We start from the raw sequence: 17,939 nt of genomic DNA on the forward strand, positions 1-17,939 counted from the left end.
ACTCGCTTCCTGACGTACATTCCGGAGTACATATGACGCAGCTTCGGCTAGCAGCCACGGTACCGTTGTCGAATCGGGTCCGGACATGCATAGTTCCGAGCAGTTGATTCTCGAGTTCTCGACCTTGGTTGACACCGTGATGAACCTGTCTCAGGTTATGGCACTCATGATGCCAATCCGTCTCCACGTGCAAGTTCTCATGCAACCAGATGCACGTTCTGTCCATATAAATAATCAGTACTGAACTGCTCCTTCTCATTTAAGTCTGACTGCTCATGGAACGATCTGGGCAAGCCGATGGTAATGGCAGCGGTAAGCGGGCTCATTTCTCTAGTGTTGACAGCTTACCGTCACCACTTTTTGATAATGAGATAATGTCATTCTTCACGAATGATTTACTTGAAGGCAGATATAATAATTTTTTTCTACAAGCAAGTATTTTTTTCACATTTTCGCACAATATCTTTGTGTTTCTTTAATTTTCTTCGCTGTAGGTGAACTTATCGACATTGGTCTATGTCAACTACCACGTATGATAAAATGCTCTCCTGTAGAAACTGTTGAAGCATACTGTCACCGCATTTTGATGATGAGAGAATGGCATTTCTTATATGGATTGCTCTGTTGTTGTTGTGGTCTTCAGTCCTGAGACTGGTTTAATGCAGCTCTCCATGATACTCTATCCGGTGCAAGCTTCTTCATCTCCTAGTAGCTACTGCAACCTGCATCCTTCTGAATCTGTTTAGTGTATTCATCTCTTGGTCTCCCTGTACGATTTTTACCCTCCACGCTGCCCTCCAGTACTAAACTGGTGATCCCTTGATGCCTCAGAATATGCCCTACCAACATATCCCTTCTTCTTGTCAAGTTGTGCCACAAATTTCTCTTCTCTCCAATTCTATTCAATACCTCCTCATTGGTTATGTGATCTACCCATCTAATCAACAGAATTCTTCTGTAGCACCACATTTCGAAAGCTTCTATTCTCTTCTTGTCTAAACTACACTCCTGGAAATTGAAATAAGAACACCGTGAATTCATGGTCCCAGGAAGGGGAAACTTTATTGACACATTCCTGGGGTCAGATACATCACATGATCACACTGACAGAACCACAGGCACATAGACACAGGCAACAGAGCATGCACAATGTCGGCACTAGTACAGTGTATATCCACCTTTCGCAGCAATGCAGGCTGCTATTCTCCCATGGAGACGATCGTAGAGATGCTGGATGTAGTCCTGTGGAACGGCTTGCCATGCCATTTCCACCTGGCGCCTCAGTTGGACCAGCGTTCGTGCTGGACGTGCAGACCGCGTGAGACGACGCTTCATCCAGTCCCAAACATGCTCAATGGGGGACAGATCCGGAGATCTTGCTGGCCAGGGTAGTTGACTTACACCTTCTAGAGCACGTTGGGTGGCACGGGATACATGCGGACGTGCATTGTCCTGTTGGAACAGCAAGTTCCCTTGCCGGTCTAGGAATGGTAGAACGATGGGTTCGATGACGGTTTGGATGTACCGTGCACTATTCAGTGTCCCCTCGACGATCACCAGTGGTGTACGGCCAGTGTAGGAGATCGCTCCCCACACCATGATGCCGGGTGTTGGCCCTGTGTGCCTCGGTCGTATGCAGTCCTGATTGTGGCGCTCACCTGCACGGCGCCAAACACGCATACGACCATCATTGGCACCAAGGCAGAAGCGACTCTCATCGCTGAAGACGACACGTCGCCATTCGTCCCTCCATTCACGCCTGTCGCGACACCACTGGGGGCGGGCTGCACGATGTTGGGGCGTGAGCGGAAGACGGCCTAACGGTGTGCGGGACCGTAGCCCAGCTTCATGGAGACGGTTGCGAATGGTCCTCGCCGATACCCCAGGAGCAACAGTGTCCCTAATTTGCTGGGAAGTGGCGGAGCGGTCCCCTACGGCACTGCGTAGGATCCTACGGTCTTGGCGTGCATCCGTGCGTCGCTGCGGTCCGGTCCCAGGTCGACGGGCACGTGCACCTTCCGCCGACCACTGGCGACAACATCGATGTACTGTGGAGACCTCACGCCCCACGTGTTGAGCAATTCGGCGGTACGTCCACCCGGCCTCCCGCATGCCCACTATACGCCCTCGCTCAAAGTCCGTCAACTGCACATACGGTTCACGTCCACGCTGTCGCGGCATGCTACCAGTGTTAAAGACTGCGATGGAGCTCCGTATGCCACGGCAAACTGGCTGACACTGACGGCGGCGGTGCACAAATGCTGCGCAGCTAGCGCCATTCGACGGCCAACACCGCGGTTCCTGGTGTGTCCGCTGTGCCGTGCGTGTGATCATTGCTTGTACAGCCCTCTCGCAGTGTCCGGAGCAAGTATGGTGGGTCTGACACACCGGTGTCAATGTGTTCTTTTTTCCATTTCCAGGAGTGTATTTATCGTCCACGTTTCACTTCCATACATGGCTACACTACATACAAATACTTTCAGAAACGACTTCCAGACACTTAAATCTATACACCATGTTAACAAATTTCTCTTCTTCAGAAACGCTTTTCTTGGCATTGCCAGTCTACATTTTATATCCTCTCTACTTCGACCATCATCAGTTATTTTGCTCCCCAAATAGCGAAACTCATTTACTACTTTAAGCGTCTCATTTCCTAATCTAATTCCCTCAGCATCACCCGATTTAATTCGACTACATTCCATTATCCTCGTTTTGCTTTTGTTGATGTTCATCTTATATCCTCCTTTCGAGACACTGTCCATTCCGTTCAGCTGCTCTTCCAGGTCCTTTGCTGTCTCTGACAGAATTACAATATCATCGGCGAACCTCAAAATTTTTAATTCTTCTCGATGGATTTTAATTCGTACTCCGAATTTTTCTTTTCTTTCCTTTACTGCTTGCTATATACAGATTGAATAACATACACATATGGATTGCTGTGTATGTGTGCAATTTGCTTTTCAGATCGGCGTGGATTACTTACGTGTTCCTTTGTTTTTTGCTATAGGTGAGCAGATAGATACTGATATGTCACAACAAGCACCTGTGACAAGATTTTTCACCCAGAGCTCATAGGGTTTCGGAGAGACGTTGATGATCAGATACATGCTGTAGTCAGTACGCTAACGCCATTTTCGACTCAGAGCTCGTGGGGATTCTACCATATTGTGGATGAGGTACGCAAGCAAGAACATCATCTTTTCTAGTTATAACTTATGTGGGATGACGCTCGTCGTTGAGAGGTAGACATGTGGATAGTAGTATACTACTTCTTCTATCAATAATAACAATTTTGTTACGCCTGCACGCACAAAGGAAGTGGAACCTGAGCTAAACCGAATTATCGTCAACTAATCTCAGTGTAGATGTCCCGCCATCACGTGCAAGACAGTTCCCTGCTGCAAGCTAATGCACCCGCCCTAAATATGACAGTAATGTTGCTGCAGAGGAAAGCATTGTCAAACTTTGATAGAAGGATGTTATGATATGGAAAGACATGTCAATTGCATAATGGCATAGAAATTTTATCACGAGTGTCATATTGAGGCATTTTTCATATATGAAGGAAAAAGGGCCTGGTAAAATGCTCGGCCACCTTCAGCCCTCTTCTTTCAAATAAAGTCGCTAAACAGGCATGTATTAATCTCCAGAATCTAGACGAGAAGCATAAATATTGCTTCCGATGGTCGCTTCTAGCTTGCGAAATACACTACTGGCCATTAAAATTGCTACACCACGAAGAAATGCAGATGATAAACGGGTATTCATTGGACAAATATATTATACTAGAACTGACATGTGATTACATTTTATCGCAATTTCGGTGCATAGATCCTGAGAAATCAGTACCCAGAACAACCACCTCTGGCCGTAATAACGGCCTTGATACGCATGGGCATTGAGTCAAACAGAGCTTGGATGGCGTGTACAGGTACAGCTGCCCATGCAGCTTCAACACCATAACACAGTTCATCAAGAGTAGTGACTAGCGTAATGTGACGAGCCAGTTGCTCGGCCACCATTGACCAGACGTTTTCAGTTGGTGAGAGATCTGGAGAAAGTGCTGGCCAGGGCAGCAGTCGAACATTTTCTGTATCCAGAAAGGCCCGTACAGGACCTGCAACATGCGGTCGTGCATTATCCTGCTGAAATGTAGAGTTTCGCAGAGATCGAATGAAGGGTAGAGCCACGGGTCATAACACATCTGAAATGTAACGTCCACTGTTCAATGTGACGTCAGTGCGAACAAGAGGTGACAGACGTGTAACCAATGGCACCACATACCACCACGCCAGGTGACACGCCAGTATGGCGATGACGAATACTCGTTTCCAATGTGTGTTCATCGCGATGTCGCCAAACACGGATGCGACCATCATGATGCTGTAAACAGAACCTAGATTCATCCGAAAAAACGAAGTTTTGCCATTCGTGAACCCAGGTTCGTCGTTGAGTACACCATCACAGGTGCTCCTGTCTATGATGCAGCGTCAAGGGTAACCGCAGCCATGGTCTCCGAACTGATAGTCAATGCTGCTGCAAACGTCGTCGAACTGTTCGTGCAGATGGTTGTTGTCTTGCAAACGTCCCCATCTGTTAACTCAGGGATCGAGACGTGGCTGCAAGATCCGTTACAGCCATGCGGATAAGATGCCTGTCATCTCGACTGCTAGTGATACGAGACCGTTGGGATCCAGCACGGCGTTCCGTATTACCCTCCTGAACCCACCGATTCCATATTCTGCTAACAGTCATTGGATCTCGACCAACGCGAGCAGCAATGTCGCGATACGATAAACCGCAATCGCGATAGGCTACAATCCGACCTTTATCAAAGCCGGAACTGTGATGGTACCCATTTCTCCTCCTTACACGAGGCATCACAACAACGTTTCACCAGGCAACGCCGGTCAACTGCTGTTTGTGTATGAGAAATCGGTTGGAAAAATTCCTCATATCAGCACGTTGTAGGTGTCGTCACCGGCGCCAACTTTGTGTGAATGCTCTGAAAAGCTAATCATTTGGATATCACAGCATCTTCTTCTTGTCGGTTAAATTTCGCGGTGTAGCAATTTTAATGGGCAGTAGTGTATGTTAAGTTGAAGCTATTTCGACTTTTCAACTTTTTAAAATGAACGAAGGCATGATGGCTTAATTTATTTAGTGTTATAGAAGCAGTCTACGCCTATGCCAGTGCTTGCCAATAGTGTTTGTGGATATTAAGAGACTGAATTTCAAACACTCTAACGAGCTGCCTGTGGCTTAACATCGCTGAGTTATACCTAACTGCTTGTCGACTGATATTGCTTGTCTCATTGTCCATTCTGACAGAATTAGAACATTACAAATGCTGAAACTGAAGGTATTTTGTAACGAATTAGCGGCAACCAGATGCTTCTATAGGAGTTTATTTCTCCACCATTACATTTAGATATACTTGGTGCCCCATGTTCAGATGATTACCTGTATTTACGTGTCATGGACGTTATTTCTGTACTAACGGTGTTGCAGAATTTTGCAGTGGTAGTTTTTGAGTCAGTTATTCTGAAACGTCGTAATTAAGAAACAATGTTCACAAAGCTTAAATAAGTGTAAACATCTGGACAAGGGGCGAACAAAAAAGAATGTATTATCAAAAACGCGAGTTTTGAGTCATAATTTGTATGAGTGGCGTGTCGGGACAGGGGTGCCATTCATATCGGTGTGTTAGCCCAGAAACATTAACGTCACGGTCGATAAGTTTTGACTTACGCACTAGGAGCACTGCTGTGACGTCACGTTATGAGCCAGTCCACGAGCTTAACTAAGTACTTGAATCACGCACGCGGGTCCCAAAATGTTTTGCATGGCATGTCTAGAGCAAGGCGAATTCTTGAACTTGCACAAATAATAATTTTAACTGTGTTCTCTCTCTCGTTAAAAAGTTTATCTGTGCATGGGATGTCCCCTGCAGATATTATATGAATCTTGATTATCACTGAGGGGTTTGGGTGCTTCCATGGAATATGGCAGCAATTTTCATTGAATCATCACATAGACAAATCCACCCATCCACTGATAATATGAGTTTCATACCACTATATCAAGCATTTTAGAAAACTCACAATCCGACATCATCTCCACTCTTGTGTTTACTCTCAATGCTGTTTTTAACTGTATGTTGAATTCAACTGCACTGTTTTCACATCAGGGGCTGTGATGACTCTGCCTCATCAGCATGGAAAAATAAAAAGAAAATACTGATAATCAGTTACACAAATACGAAGGCTATTCGGAAAGTAAGATAACAAAATGAACTCAGGCCCTTATTACCCCACTACTGACGAGGTGCAAAAAGATATGATCAAGTTGCGTGACGAGATTCAGCCGAGTGTCAAAGAGGTCAAGCAACAGGTAGTTGCCACGAAAACAACTCGTAAGGCAAATCAGATCATCGAAGAGACAACAGTTCAGAGAATAGTTACGAAAGTAACTTTGACAAGATTTAATAATCGTATTTTGAAGATCGAATCGAAAAACAAGGAGCAGTACTAAAGACTTACAGCAGATTATAACAAAGTATAGAAGGTCGTAGTGGCAACGACAGCATGTGTTGAGTATCGATTACGAAATGGTTCAAATGGCTCTGAGCACTATGGGACTTAGCTGCTGCGGTCATCAGTACCCCAGAACTTAGAACTACTTAAACCTAACTAATCTAAGGACATCACACACATCCATGCCCGAGGCAGGATTCGAACCTGCGACCGTAGCGGTCGTGCGATTCCAGACTGTAGCGCCTAGAACCGCTCGGCCACTCCGGTATCGATTGCGAATCCACTGTAAACTCAAACAGAGACACTGTAACGGTCATAATAAAGTCATCCGCAGGGATTAACGAGACGCTAAAAGATCGAGAAAATGTGGGGAGACGCGAATGTAGCTGCATGTCTGAGTGCAAAAATGTGCAAAAGCACAAAACAAGCAAGAAAGTGAGTATGCCGATGCATACAATGGGTACTGGTAAGCTGCAAACGAACGTAACAATTGATCAGAGACAGAGGATGCCTCATGTAGAGACAAAGTTGCGGGTAACAGAACAAAATCCGATACGTCAAATACAAAATGTAACGTACGCTTACCAATGTTTATGAGAGCAATATGCAGTATCGCTACAAGTAATTCAGGTAACAGTAAGTTGCTACACGGAACAGTACAGGCCATACCAGAGTCTGATGCAACTGGCAAGAATGGATACAGGTCCTGTCATTTAGAGGATAGCGGAAATGTTCAAACCAAAAGGCGGTACAACGCACAGGCGTGAATGATAGCGGTATGATTGAAGGGACAAGTGGCGGTTTGGAACAAACATCATATGGTGCCAACACTAAATCTGACAATGACCCCTTCCTCACGGTAAGGAAATTTCGGCATCACAAAGAAGAGGGAAATTCGCTACATCCAAGGGCCTTTATCAATCAGTTTCATATTGGTTTATCAGAACATTCACCATTATCAAACAAACAAACAACAAAACACGTGGACGATGCGATTGCAGAAACTATGCAAAGGATAGCTCAAACATGCAGATAATAAGAAGAGTTTAAATTGTCATTTTTGTCACGATATTGGTCGCCTGAAACACAAAATAGAATCAAATATTAATTGCTTCAGAAGACACTGTGGGAGAATTCGAAAGAAAGGTACCAGGTAAATTGTTTGAGAACGTGGTAAAGAAGAATCAGTGCTTAGATAATCCATACAGTGATGGAGAACTAACCTGATTATGTACAATGAAACTCTCATTAAAGTACCAACAATCTTTATTAGGCAGAACACGAGATAATGTGCAGGCTTTCAGGGGAATCCTTCGTGAGTTAGACATTATATTCAGCGTGTATGATCCATGAAAGCGAAGAAACCAACAAGCCAATAACGATGATAGGCCGATGACAGGAAATGGGAACAATGGCAATAGTAATGGGTCAAGACTGAGTACAGGTAGGAATAATGGACGAAACCAAGGAAATAGGAATTCAGGCCGAAACCTTAATGACTACAACACCCGATTTTACCGAGACAATAATAATAATAATAGGAATGAGAACTGGCGAAATGGTGACAGTAGATCAAATTGGTTTCAGCCATAGAATCAGAACTACTCGAATTCGAACAATCCTCCAGGGCCAGTAAAGGAACCACAGAATCCGAGTACGTTAAATCAGCAAAGGAAAAACGTATTACCTGAGGTTGAGATTAGGTCATCTAACCCAGGCAAACGTCAGAACTGACTAGCTCTGGAAGTGAGGAACCAGGAGGATAATGCACTACCCACAAAAATTGTAAAGTGAAGAGTGAACGAATTAATCGACTTACACATGATCCAGGACAAGAGAAACCGTGATAGGGACAGAGCAGTTAGGGTCGAAAGCACAGTTAGCATGTTGGGACACAATTGATTGGGATTCAAATGATGATCAGGTGCAAGTCCCACAAACTGAAATAATACAAACGAAGCATGATGAGACATTACATTGTTTATACCAGATGCTTGATACAGATAATAGAGCGGTTACAGTTCATGAGGATAACGAGCAATCAGGCGAAATCCAAGTTAGAGTACACCCTGAAAGCAAATCCGATATATACAATTCAGGGGATTATGACACGATAGTGCGGGCATGCACGGAAGAGCATGGCAAAATTGTACCAGCCAAGACTGGGAAAGCCATCCAGATAAAAGAAGAAGAAGTAATCGATTTTCCTCCACCACAAAATTTGATGTGTAAGAATCAAAGGTCAATAGGCTTGTGTATGACGCTATTGAAGAAGCGCTCATGAGAGAGGATGAACGAAATTTATCACTTGAGGTATACCCAATTAGGGCTCAAATTGGTAGCGCAACTGTAAATGCAGTAATTGACATCAGGACTGAGATGACAGCCATTTCGGAACAGCTATTCAATCGATGCAACACTGAAAGTGGACTTCCAGTGTTCAAGACACGGAAAGTGAAAGTCAAAGGACCAATTACGGGTCACTCCACTGATATCACAAAACAGACTAGGATTGCATTCAAATGTCAAAGTCATACAACTCTACCAGTTTTGTAATCATCCCAAAATTATCAATAGAGATGATCATTGTGGCCGATTTTTAAAACCATCAACAAGCAATTTTGGACATGGGAAAAGGCAGCGTGATGTTAGGTGATGTTATTCTTTTCTTTGGAAACAAAGACGAATATGATAAGATTTCCGCCCAACGCATACAATTAAGTATGCAAATTGAGGGAGATGGGTCAGAAGACAATCATCCACGGTATGCGTGCAGAGATGAACCTGATGTTGTAGATAATGGACTGATGGAGGAAATTCATCAACTAATAAGGTAACGACTATCTCTGAGCACGACAAGCAGGAATTAGAGAGATTTCTGAGTGGTAATGCAAAATATATTTGCAGAAGGCAGGTGCTATCAAGCATCTTCAATACAAATTTTAAGTAAAAGATCACATGCTGTTTAGGGTTGCCTTACACTATACCATTGTGTTACAGATATAAAGTGTTTCTTGAATTACACAAAATCATAGATGAGGGATAATAGAGTTCACACAGCCTACGGTAGTCCTGTATAGCTTATAGATAAGAAAGATGGTAGTATTCATCTCGTGCTAGATTCAAGACAGATCAATACATCCATAGCTACTGAGACAGATAGATCAGAAAAGCCAGAGGAATTGATTCAGTAAATTCATGGAGCACACATTTTCTCATCTCTAGATCTAAAATCGAGATTTTTGCAGATAGAGTTAGCACCAGAGTGTAGAATATACACAGCGTTTATAGCAAGCAGGTGCTGCTTTCAATTCAAAAGATTACCATTTGGAGTTAACATATCGTCTGTAGCTATTGCAAGAGGATTGCGAACAATTTTGAATAACGAATTACAGTAAAAACGGACATGTTATGTGGATGATACATTAATCACTGAACCATCATGGGGACAACACAATGGAGTTCTAGCGAAACTCCTCCAAACTTTAAAAGATTATGGTACTGTGGTAAATATCGCAAAATCCACATTTGGAAAGAAGCAAATAGAATTTTTGGATCATATAATTTCAGCAGAAGGGATAGAACCAGACCCAAATAAGCTGCAAGCTGTTAGGGATTTCGAAACATCCCGCAATAGGAAAACACCCCAGGGATTTATGGGGCTCATCAACTTCCATAAAAAATTCATTTGGATCGATACGTTAGCAGCACCACGCTCATGTGAGCTTACCGACAAAAATACACCTTAGGAGTGGGATCAGCAAGCGAAGCAAGAATTTCATAAATTAAAGGCAGCCCTATTAAAAGCACCCATATTAGCCCATCCTGATGTAACACAGGATTTTTTTATGGCCACAGATAGTGCAAAAACGGGACTGGGGTTAGTACTGTATCAGGAATTCGAACACGAAGGACAGATCATTTATAAGACTATTGCTTTGGTACGTCGAGTGTTTACTAAATACGAACGGGATTATTCCATTACAGAATTGGAAGCATTAGCTATTGTATGGGGACTAGGGACTCGAAAGGTTTTGGTACTTTCTATTTGGGAGAGAGATAAAAGTTTTTGCTGACCATAAGGCACTGGAATTTCTGTTAACAGCGAAACTAACTCATTGGCAGACTTGCTCGATGGATAGCAATACTACAGTAATACAATGTTTAAATAACTTATCTATCAGAACCATTAACATTTTAGCAGTTGTCCTATCAAGGTCCCCTTGAGGTGTTGGTAGCAACACATGAAGTAATAATGAGGAGGAGCAATTTGGAACCTATTACATGAGAAATGTGCCATTTGAAAATTATGTTACAAATGCATACAAACAAATAGCCACAGAACAGAATAAAGACCCGGAAATTTTGGCAATTAAAAATAAATAGAAAGATGGAAAAGCTGTCGGCATTCGGCTACATTATCTAGTGAGAGAGGACATTTTGTTTTATAGACGAAATTTCGATATAATTTCATGGGTGGTGTGTATTCTAGAGGAGTTAATTAATAAATATTTTTTGGTATACACATCTGAGCAGTGGGCCGTAAAAGTGTTACAAAAAATTAAAAAGTCATGTCATTTTTCGAGTATGGGAAAACAAATTAGAATATTATTAGCAAAGTGCAATGGCTGTCAGCATCATTTCAAACCAGACCGCCCATGCGTCCAATAATTCTGGGAAAATTAAAACACATTGCAGCAACAGATTTGATAGGACCATTGCTGCGAACAAGCAAGGGACAGACATTTATTTTTGTAGTAGTGGAGTTAAATTTGAAGCATGTTACCCTTACCCCTTTGAAAAAAGTCACTGAATTCAGAATTGTAAGAGCACTTAAACAAGGTGTATTAAAAGAAATCGCCAGACTTGACAAAATGTAGTCTGACAGTGCGCCACAATATAGATCAAAACATTGACAGACTTCATTCAGGCAATATAGAATCAAACCCATATAAATTTCAAGATATAAATCAAGTACGAACCAAACTGAATAGACAGTGAAGGAATTGGGAACACGGTGTCGTTTGCATTGCAATAAGAACCATAATACATGGGATACCTATTTAGATCAATTTCAAGCAGTTCTCAACGAAATGTCCCATAGCACCACGTTAATTATGACAATTACAGTCCTAAGGAATAAACGAGCCCCAGATAAGATCAGGCAGGTGATAAAATTTCCACCAATCCCAAGAGTACAGCACCGAAATGTAGTGGCAATGGCAACGAACAACATTCGTTGTGCAGCCATGAGGAGGAAAGCCAGGGTGGACAAAACTGCCACTAACCTTGTCTTTACAGTAGGACAGAAAGTTTTGTTAAAGACACATCATCTGCCAGACAGACAAAAACAGCAGTATCATAAAGTAGTCCGTTAGAAATTTCTCAAAGTTATACATGCAAATGCAGCGGAACTGGTCAAAGCCGGCCGGTGTGGCCGTGCGATTCTAGGCGCTTCAGTCTGGAACCGCGTGACCGCTACGGTCGCAGGTTCGAATCCTGCCTCGGGCATGGATGTGTGTGATGTCCTTAGGTTAGTTAGGTTTAAGTAGTTCTACGTTCTAGAGGACTGGTGACCACAGATGTTAAGTCCCATAGTGCTCAGAGCCATTTGAACCCTTTGAACTGGTCAACCCAAAAACAGGAAAGTCACTGGGGATGCATTATGTAAGCCACTTAAAAGCATATAAGGGGTAATTTGTGAGATATAGAGTTCAAAATATTGACTGATCTGTGATATATTAGTGACGTTCCATTAGCATGGTACTAGTAGCGTTTTTATCTGCAGGTCACGAATAATTCAAATTACAGGTGTACAAATAGAAAAACGATCTTTGAATTAATGGAAGAGGATTGCAAATTATTGCCTACATATTCTCATAATTTCTCAGCTGAAAGGCTCATGTGGAAGCAAAGGTAAAAAGAGGCTAGAAAGATGTAGTAGAGGTACAGTAACAGTACAGGTATTTGAATAATTTGGTACTCTATTTTTGAGGTAATTAATGAACATATATAAGTTAATCAGTAGGGGAAAATTCTGGATGGAGAGTTTACAGCGCACAAGAGAGTCCATAGAGCAAACAAGAATGATTATAAAAGAAATAAAGCATGAATTTACATAATTTTTATCTGTGTGAAAGAAACTAACGACGTCTGGAGTCCAAGAAATAAGTACTAAATGCAGGAATAATCCTGCAGGATGGCTGCTCTCTGTGCTCAGACAAATTGCAAAGAATGTTGTTCACACCAACACTCACATGACCAAAGTGCGAGAGAATGATGCATTATACGAGAATGTAGCTGAGTGTAATATTTGTGGACTGTCAATGGATAGCGAACCAGAAACACATTCAGAGACCACTGTCAGCGAACGGGAAAGTTCTGCAGCGCAGCAGACAATGTATGCCACTTGAAGCATCAGGTACAACGTCAAATTCCCTTTTTATTCCACGGTTTGAGCAGGTATTATGCTCAATCATCGTTGAGTACTTGGCAGGTTTTGGTGAAAACGTCATTTCATTCTCTAAGTGAATGAGGAGGAACACTACACTGTGATTCTTGGAATCACTTCGATTTGTATGCACAGCTTCAGAATCTTGGTGAAGGGTCTTGCTGTATGAATATACATTCGATGGAGAGACTCGATGTAACCATATTATCTGACCTAACCACAATCACCCGTAATCTTATAGGCAACGCCATAGCAAATCCTGAGTATGGACATGGTTATTCAAAGCTTACTATGGACACAGACGTACACTTGCTTGCGGATATTTTCGAAAAATTCCAGAGTGTATCCATGACCACTTACATGCTGGGTCCTGCCTTCTATTATATAGGATAATGGCTTTCATGGGATGCAGTGTTGAAAAATACAAGTGTGAACATCGAACTATTGACCAGCGTCGACGTGAAGCACTTTTTTTTGAATGTAACATTCAAAGAAGACTTTTAAAATGTATTCATAGGCAGACCAAGGCCAATAACCCATGATTGGGTGGAGAGTTCAAAGTATCTAACGACTTGGGTTACACCATGTACCTGGATGTAAACATACCTTGCAAAGTCATAGAACAATGTTACCAATTGGAGAGTTTTGATGGTTGTCACATGATGAAATCGTCGAATTAGGTAAATTCACAGATGCAGCAGCAGATTGTTGTTGTTGCGGTTTGCAGTCCGAAAACTTGTTTGATGGAGCTCTCTATACTACTCTATGTTGTTCGAGCCTCTTCATCTCCTGATAACTACTGAAACCTACATTTTTCTGAATCTGCTTACTGTATTCATCTCTTGGTCTCTTTCTACGATTTTTATCACCCTCACCTCCCTCAAATACTATATTTGTGATCCCCTGATGTCTCAGAATGTGTCTTATCAACCGATCCATTCTTTTGGTCTAGTTGTGCCACAAATTCCTTGTCTCTTCAATTTTATAATTCTATTCAGTACCTCCTTATTAGCTACATGATCGACCAATCTAATGTTGAGCACTTTTCTGTAGCACTTTTCAACACACTTCCCATTCCGTTGAACTGCTCATCCAAGTAATTCGCTGCCTCTAACAGAACTACAGTGTCATCGGCAAACCTCAAAGTTCTTATCTCTTCTCCCTGAACTTTAGTACAAACCCCAAATTTTTCTTTAGTCCCCTTTACTCCTGGTTCAATGTACATATTGAATAACATTGGGGATAGGCTACAACCCAGTCTCACTCCCTTCGCAGTCACTACACAAGTTTTAAATAGCATTTCCTGCCCTGTATTTCACCCCTGCTACTGTTCCAGTCAACATTGTCAAAAACTTTCTCTAAGTCCAGAAGTACTATAAATGTAGGTTTGCCTTTCACGAATCTATCTTCTAAAATAAGTCATAGGGTCAGTATTGCCTAGCGTGTTCCTACATTTCTCCAGGCTCCAAACTGATCTTCCTAGGCGTCTGCTTCTACCAGTTTTCCATTCTTTTGTAAAGAATTCGTGTTAGTAGTTTGCAGCCATGACTTATGAAACTGATTGTTCGGTATGTTTCGCATCTGTCAGCAGCTGTTTTCTTTGAAACTGGAACTACTACACTCTTCTTGAAGTCTGAGGGTATTTCACCTGTCTCATTCATCTAGCGCACCTGATAGAATAGTTCTCTCTCAAGGCTATCAGTAGTTTTCACGGAATATCGTCTACTCCTGGAGCCTTGTTTCGACTTAGATCTTTCAGAGCTTTGTCAAATTCTTCTCGCAGTATCATATTTCCCATCTCTCTTCATGTAAGTCCACTTCCCTTTCTATAAGATTGCTTTCAAGTTCATCTCCTTGTACAGATCCTCTATATACTCCTTCCACTTTTCAGCTTTCTCTTCTTTGCTTAGACCTGGTTTACCATCTGAGCTCTAGATAATCATACAGCTGGTTCTCTTTTCTCCAAAGGCTTCTTTCCTGTAGGTGGTATCTATCTTTCTGCTAGTGAAATATGTTGCTAACTCCTTACATTTGTCCACTAACTATTCCTGCTTAGCAATTTTACACTTCCTGTCAGCCTCATTTTTAGACGTTTGTGTTCCTTTTCGCCTTATTCATTTGCTGTATTTTAAATGTTCTCCTTTCATCAGTTGAATTTAATATCATCCAACGATTCCTACTAGGCTTTGTCTTTTTACCTGTTTGATTCTCTGCTGACTTCACTGTTTCATCTCTTAGAGCTACACATTCGTCGTTTACTGTATTCCTTTCTCCTGCTCTGACAACCGTTGTATAATGTGCCCTCCGGTTCTTTCAACTTATTCTGGTCCCATATTCTTAATTTCCTTCTTTTTCCCAATTTCTTCCATTTTAATCTACAGTTCATAACCACTAGATTATGATCAGAGGTCAGAGGTCAGAGGTCTTACAATTTAAAATCTGGTTCTTAAATCTCTGTCTAGCTATTATATAATCAATATGAAAGCTTCTGGGGTCTTCAGATCTCTTCCACGTGTACAACCTTCTTTTATGATTTTTAAACCAAGTGTCAGCGATGATTCTTCTTTCATTCCTTTGCCCCAGTCCATATTCCTCTACCACTTTTCCTTCTCTTAATTTTTCCTACTATCGAATTCCAGTCCCCCATCACAATTAAATTTTCGCCTCCTTTAAGTATCTGAATAATTTCTTTTATCTCATCGTACATTTCATCAATCTCCTCATCATCTAGGGAGCTAGCTGAGATGTAAACTTGTACTACTGTGGTAGGTGTGGGCTTCGTGTCCATACTGGCTACGATAATACGTTCGCTATGCTGTTCATAGTAGCTTACCCGCATTCCCATTTTCTTATTCATTATTAAACCTACTCTTCCATTACCCTTATTTGATTTTATGTTTATAACTCTGTATTAACGTGACCAGAAGTCCTGTTCCTCCTGCCACTGAACTTCACTAATTCCCATTGTACCTAACTTTAACCTATCCATTTACTTTTTTAAAGTTTCGAACCTACCTGCCCGATTAAGGGATCTAACAGTCCATGATTCGATCTGTAGAATGCCAGTTCTGTTTCTCTTGATGACGACATCCTCCTGAGTAGTCCGAGCCAGAAGATCCAGATGAAGGAGTATTTTACCTTTGGAATATTTTACCCAACAGGACGCCGTCATCATTTAACCATACAGTAGAGCTGCATGTCCTCGGGAAAAAGTAGGGCTGTAGTTTCGCCTTGTTTTCAGCCGTTCGCAGTACCAGCACAGCAAGGCTGTTTTGGTTGATTTTACATGGCCAGATCAGTCAATCATCCAGACGATTGCTGCTACAACTACTGAAAAGACTGGTGCCCCTCTTCAGGAACCACACGTTTGTCTCGCCTCTCACCATATTACCCTCTGTTGTGGTTGTAGCTACACTATGGCTATCTGTATCGTTGAGGCATGCAAGCTACCCCACCGACAGCAGGGTCCATGGTTCATCGTGGAGGGGGGAGGAGTGGAGGAGGGAGCAGCAGACTATGGTGTAGGATATGTTGTGGAAGCACACCTGGCATATCCTAATAGTTTGCATGACACGCATAACGATTTGCTGCTACGTACCAAGCACCTAATTATGCACAGCGGTTCCCTCTCCAAGCTGATGACGATGCTGGAAGGTAAACAGAGATACATTATGGACATTATGTACTACAGATCCCTCCAGCAGTGTGTCAGTTTAGGAATGGAACTGATTACAATCACTCACACTATCTTCTTCACACAGTCACGCTAGTTGAAGGTGTATCTTGATTTAAACATCAAATAGAAGGCTCTTGCGATGCAATAATTTGAAAAAGATGTCTTAAACCACTGAATAAAGCAGTTTTCAAAAAGTAGGCTGGCGAATTTTAGAAACCACCATGAAATTCATTTATACGTGGGAGAATGCGAGGGAGGGGCGCTTTGGTGTGCGCAGAGTTATATTCCCTGGCCAAGTTTTAAATGGGCTACCATGTGCAATCAAGAGTTAGTCGCTCTGGAAATGGTTAATGTTTCGATAGAGTTCACAGAACCTATTTATGTTGGTAGATGTATACTTGACCTATCCAAACTCCACGTGTAGGACTTGCATTACACTTTTGCAAAGCCTCAGTTCACAGATCTAAAGTTACTTTATATGGATACAGACAGCTTTCTTTATCTTTGTTCTTTGAACTTGGTTCATATATCGAGTTAAATTCTCTATAATGGCTCCTTGCACTTTATCTGCTGCAACTTTCCAATTTAAAGCCGTCATTTTTATGGGGCATGTTGTCAGCGTGATCCCAAGTGTTTTATGTTGTCGGACTAATTTTGCCCACTCGACGTTGATATTATCAAAACCTCTGAGATTTAACATCTTACTTTTTTTTCGTTTGCATTGGCTCCAGATGCTCTACAGTACGAATCAATCACTGTTGCTAGCGTGGTTACCTCGTCATTATTCCTTATAATGATCCCTACATCGTCAGCATAGGCTCTTATAACTGTGTTATGTCCTGATAATGTTAAGTCTTTTAATCTAGTAGGGACATGTTGGAGGAAAAGTTCCAGCGAAATGGCGAAGAGCGACATGAACAGAGGACTACCTTGAGGAACACCTCGCTGTATTTGCATCGGCCTGGATTGTTGACAATTCACCGCTATTTTAGCATTTATTCCAGTTGCTGTGTTCTTAATCAACTGTATGACCCTATCGTTGAAACCTCTTTTCTTCAATGTCTGTAGAAGATATTTATTATTTACTACATCGAACGCTTTATAAAAATCTATAAAAAATAAAGCACACTATATGTTTGTTACAGAAGTTATTGCAGTGATATTCCTGAATTCTGCTAGATTTTGAAAAATGGTTCTACCTTGCGCTCAGTTGTGATGTTGACTAGTAATATTATCTGTAAGGCATGAAATTCTCTTGTTTACTATTCTAGGT

Source organism: Schistocerca piceifrons, chromosome X (assembly GCF_021461385.2).
Source record: "Schistocerca piceifrons isolate TAMUIC-IGC-003096 chromosome X, iqSchPice1.1, whole genome shotgun sequence".
Lineage (NCBI taxonomy): Eukaryota > Metazoa > Arthropoda > Insecta > Orthoptera > Acrididae > Schistocerca > Schistocerca piceifrons.